Here is a 6000-nt window from a genome sequence, read left to right on the forward strand (position 1 = left end):
CATGTATATGGTTATTGAACTGACGAATCTTGAAAGAAGCCTTTCCCAACCAGGCCCTCTTCAGATGTGTTGGACTACAGCTCTCACCATCCATGACCATGTTGTCTGTGGATGGTGGGAGTTGTAGCCCAACACATCTGGAAATGGCCTGCCTGGCTGGGGAAGGTTGATTTAAAGAGGGGCCTAAAATCAGGCCTGGTTTTTAGCCTGATGAGGAATGGAGGCAAGGTATTTGTGAGCTATGTGAAAAAATGATGGAGGTTAGCAAGCCTTTACATAAGAATTCTAGCATTTGTAGGAAAATCAAGCACTACTGTCAAGCCACTGGCTTTGGAAGATTGTGCACCTCATCGTTGTGATTTCTTTAACCCAATATGTGTGCTGGCCATCCCTTTAAAAAACAAAGACACCACAATCCTGCTTTAATATTCACTAGGTCAGCCTAGATATTCCTAGCAAATCTTGTTTTGTAATATCTAGGGCATTAAATTTTCAGGCTTAATACATAATATCAAAAGGGATTTTTAAAAATGTGATGTTACTGGTTAGAAACACAGATTTTGATATTGCCCCAGTACCTTGTAAAAATACATCCTGTTAAACTTGAGATATTGGTAGTATTTCTTTTTAAACAACAACAACCCTGTGGCAGTAGATAAAAATATTTGCAAGACAAATGATTGAAAATTAATGGTATCAGAAAAGTAAAGACATGGGCAACATGAGAGCATATAGAAAAATCAAAAGAATAATATTGCAAGCTATCTTTTTCAGTCCAGAAACATTTTCCAATCCTAAAATATTTTGTGCAATTTTTCAATTAAAATATTTATCTCTAATTTCTGAAGGGTTTAAAATATCCAGACCTTTCCTGTCAAAATGCAGAGACAATATCTGAACTTGATTAACAGTGGCTGATGTTTTAAATTTGCAAATGACATCTACTTGTATGAATAGAAAGCCAGTCTTTTACACCATAAACTATTCAGCCTGACATTCAAATCTGACTGGAAAGAAGCTTTTAGTGTATGATTGATTGGAAAATTAGAGAAATTTCTTCGTCCTTATGTAGAAACCCATCTGTCAAAGGAAGAGTAGCTCAAAACATCTGGCTATAAATTCTATTGCATTGCTGCAGTGCCACAAATCATCACCTTCAAGACAATGAGTTTGCCATGCATACGTTTTGGCATGATGGGACTGAAATTGACCATGGTTTGGGAATTAGTTGCTCCAAAGCGATATGTCAGAATTAATCTTGGCATGTTGGAAATAAGTATGGAACAAAAGGAATGAATCAAGGCAGAAATTAGGAGAAGCTGTCAAGTTAGTAAATTAAATTCAAGAATTCGTTTTTGCGGCAAGTATAGTGAGCCTTATTTACCCAAATGTTCCTTAGATGTCTGCAGTAGTTAGATAATATGTTAGATAATGACACATATTATAGATTTAAGCAAGGCTAACCTTGGCATCGTGGCTTTATTTGAGTCAGAGCTCAACCTAAGAAACTATATTTGTTGCTGAGACTCAGCCCTGGAACATGTAAATGAATACTATAGAGGATCACACACACTTTGACATACCTCTGATGAGGGTCAGAGCTTCTGAGTCAAATGGTGCAATTTCTAGAAAGACAGGAATTGAAACAGAGTACTGTATGGCTCGAATATGAATGCATAAAGTCCTTCCCTGACTTTATGCTACCAAAATGTTCTGACCAAAATATGCAATATGTCCCTCATATCAACATCTGTACCAGAGGACTGGAAGATGTCCAATGTAACACCAATTTTTAAAAAGGGATCCGGGGAGATCTGGGAAATTACAGGCCGGATAGCTTAATGTCAGTTCCAGATAAATTGGTTGAAAGATAAAATTAATAAGCACGTAGAAGGACAAGCCTTGCTGGGAAAGGACACTGTTTCAGCAAACATAAATCCTGTCTCACTAATCTTTTAGAGTTTTTTGAGAGTGTCAATAAACATATTGACAGGGGTGATCTGGTGGACACTTCCAAAAGGCTTTTGATAAAACCCCTCACCAAAGAGTCCTGAACAAATTTGGCAGTCATGGAATAAGAGGAGAGGTCCTCTTATAGATCAGTAACTGGTTAAAGAACAGAAAGCAGAGAGTAGGAATAAATGGTCAGTTCTTCCAATGAAGGGAATTAAATAGTAGGGTCCCACAGGCATCTGTATATGGACCAATGCTTTTCAACTTGTTCGTAAATAATCAGGAATTAGGAGTGAGCAGGGAAGTGGCAGAGTTTGCCAATGACACCAAATTATTTAAGGTGGTTAAAACAAAAAGGGATTGTGAGGATATCCAAAAGGATCTCTCCAAACCGGGGCCTTGTCTTGACGAAGAGTTTGCCCCCGGGGTGGATTTGGAGTTGGCAGCAGATCATCTACATGATGCAGCTGCCATTGCGAAGCCATCCGGGGGCAAACCCCAGGAACTCTGCTTTAAAAAAGTCAGGCACTTACCCCGACTCTTTTGGTTGCTGAGCCGATGGCACCCCCTGATTGTTTGCCATTGGCTGGGGCGGACAAGGAAGGGGGTGGACTGGGAGCTCCAAGTCGGGCACGACAGGTCCCTGTAAATGAATGAATGAATAAATAAATAAGGGGGGACGAGAGGAACAGGGTAGTCAGGAGGCCGCTGCTGGGCCAAGCACTGGGAAGAGGGGAGGAATGGGGCAGTCGGCTCTTCTCCCTCTGACCTCCCTCTTTTGTCACTCTAGCTGTACTCCTGCAGCTCTAACTGTTGTGATGAAGAGGGAATTTCACCAGGTGCTGCATGCATACAAATGACCCCTGCTGAAATTCCCCTTTTCTATGCAACTGTTAAGATACCGGAGCCCTGTCCTCCTTTCCATAGGGTCACCCTAAAAGATTAGCTATAGCTGCACAGGCGGGTGAGTGCTGCTTGTTATTCATCTCTATATGCCCACACATGCTCCCAGGCCTGTTAAACTTGGCAATCTTTATATTGAAGGTAATCTGTTCCAAAGGGGGTTGCCATTCCTGCTTTGATCTTAACCCCACCACAGGATGTCCAATCACAGCTCTCTCGCCATCTTGCCTAACTAACTAGGCCCTTAGTAGAGCACCAGCTCTGATGCATTACTCAAATCACTGCCCTTTGCATCCTCTAAGGACAGAAACTCTAAACATCCTGAAGTGTTCTGCTGTTGTATCTGACAGCACTTCTGTTGCTTTGGGACTACAGTTCTGAACTAAACTGCACTGTCAGAAGTTCTACTTCCTTCCTGCCCTGTGTGTGTCCCACTACCTTTCCGCTCTTACTTGCTACTATGACTAAAATAAACCTAGAGGCAGCAGGGTGGACGGTGGGTGGAATGGGAATCAATTGAAGCTTTTAAGCAGAATTGACATCTGAACAAGATGGGGGCAGGGGCAAGGCTTGGTTTTCCAAGAAACCAAGAAAAAAGAAATCCTTGGGTCATTCTTCCTCAACCTGGTGCCCTTCAGTTGCCGTGGACTACAACTCTCATCATCCCCAGCAATTAGCTGTGCTGGCTGGTGATGATGTGAATTGTAGGCAAAGGCACCTGGAGGGTATCAGGTTGGGAAAGGCTGGCATAGGCCATTTGCACCCTAAAAATAGACTCTTAACTGTTAAGCATTAAATTATTATTATTATTATTATTATTATTTATTTATATAGCACCATCAATGTACATGGTGCTGTACAGAGTAAAACAGTAAATAGCAAGACTCTGCCTCATAGGCTTACAATCTAATAAAATCATAGTAAAACAATAAGGAGGGGAAGAGAATGCAAACAGGTGCTTTCCAGATGTGTTGGGCTACAATTCCCAATGGCTGTGCTGGCAGGGAATTATGGGAGATGTAGTCCAAAATGTCTAGAGGGCACCAAGTTGGGGAAGGCTGCACTAAATGATAGTTGTGCAATCTCATCACTGAGAAAACCCAATGGCCTGATTCACACCTAGGGGGAATCCGCACGTCATTCCGAGATCGCTTCTAAGCGACCCCAGAGCGGCGTGAAAGCGAGCGTGTAACTTGCCTTTTGAAGAGCCAACGAAGAGACGTCCTTCCCCCCGCCGCCGCCACCCGCAGACCTCCTCGCCGAGCAGCGAGGAGAGCTCGGCCACCCCGCCTTCTTCCCCCGAGCGCTCCGTCCCAGCCGGCGAGGAGGGAGTTGGGTGGCGGGGGCGGCGGGAAGGACGTCTCTTTGTCGGCTCTTCAAAAGGCAAGTTACACGCTCGCTTTCACGCCGCTCTGGGGTCGCTTAGAAGCGATCTCAGAACGACGTGCGGATTCCCCCCTGCACACACCTCCCTTGATTTGTCTACGTTTCATGAGTGGCAGGTATATGTAAACTGACTCCACTGGAAAGCCTTGTGTTTGGGCTGTGCGTGTTGATATGAAAGCGCAGTCTTACGGGGCTGCAGCTTATGGCCCATTCATACCTCTTTGGCGTTGTGGGAAATTTAAATGTTAGTGCTAATCAGAGTGCTGCTATTGTCCATCACAGTGGCCAGGTATAAGCCTGCTTGAGGGAGTGGTGGGAGGCACTGAAGTAGGAGGGGATCACCAAAGGACACTTTGATGAGAATCCCCTGAATACTTGAACTGGGCTTTCAAGTTACTACGTGGTAATGTAGTCATCGGGCAGTCTTTTGTCACTGGTCCTGAAAGTGTGAGGTGACTGACTCCATTGTGCTAGAAATGATGTGATGTGAGAATTCTGTCTAGTGTTGGGCCAAAAATTTCGACCATTCCATTTTGGGCATTTTGTGGGGTGGGGAAATGAAAACAGGCAAAAAAGTCTGGGGGAGGTGTGAATTTTGGAGATTTTTTTCTCCTTTGGGACAGGGTTTCCTTATACCTTTTTAAATGTAGCCAGTTGCTGAGGGGTCTTCTTTCTTTCTTTTTATTTTTTCAAAAAAACCCAGCACTTGCAGGAGCCTCGTAGTTCTACATGAGTGCCTATTGGAGAGGGAGAGGTCACATGGTCTCCAAAAGCATTCACTTAGAATTGCTGGGCTCCTCCAAATACCGAGTTAAGTGGGGAAGGGTTTTTTTCTGAAAAACTAAAAAAATAAGAAGCCCCCTTCCTCAGCAATAAGCTACACATAAAAAGGTAAGTGGAAACCCTGACCCTCTCCCCAAGGAGAAAATTCTCTGAATTTTGCCCCCTCCCTGTGAAAGAGGCAGAAAAAACATGGCCTCTTTCACAGGGAGAGAGAAAGTTCCCAAAAATAGGGGGCAGGATTTGGCCCAGCATTAATTCTGTCTTCATAGAATCATAGAATAGCAGAGTTGGAAGGGGCCTACAAGGCCATCGAGTCCAATCCCCTGCTCAATGCAGGAATCCACCCTAAAGCATCCCTGACAGATGGTTTCCAGCTCCCTCTTAAATGCTTCTAGTGTAGGAAAGCCCACAACCTCCCTAGGTAACTGATTCCATTGTTGTACTGCTCTAACAGTCAGGAAGTTTTTCCTGATGTCCAGCTGGAATCTGGCTTCCTTTAACTTGAGCCCGTTATTCCATGTCCTGCGCTCTGAGAGGATCTAGAAGAGATCCTGGCCCTCCTCTGTGTGACAACCTTTGAAGTATTTGAAGAGTGCTATCATGTCTCCCCTCAATCTTCTCTTCTCCAGGCTAAACATGCCCAGTTCTTTCAGTCTCTCTTCATAGGGCTTTGTTTCCAGACCCCTGATCAATGTTGTATCTGTGGTCACTAATTCACATGCCAGACATTGCTTGATGTTACAGCCATCAAGGGAAGAAACTGGATATATATGCACGATCCAAGCTGTTGTGGTTTCCCAGTGGGCTGATGTGCTCTGTAAACCTTGGCCAATCATATTCCTCCTCCAAACCTTTCTCATGTGCAGTCTTCTCATGTGAGTGCTACTTCCTTCGGGCAACTTCATACAGTACACATTAACAGGACGACCCTGATCTCAGCTGAAACCCTTAAGCTCTGTTGTAAAACAAATCAAG

The sequence above is a fragment of the Elgaria multicarinata genome, chromosome 1, assembly GCF_023053635.1.
Source record: "Elgaria multicarinata webbii isolate HBS135686 ecotype San Diego chromosome 1, rElgMul1.1.pri, whole genome shotgun sequence".
NCBI classification, from domain to species: Eukaryota; Metazoa; Chordata; class Lepidosauria; order Squamata; family Anguidae; genus Elgaria; species Elgaria multicarinata.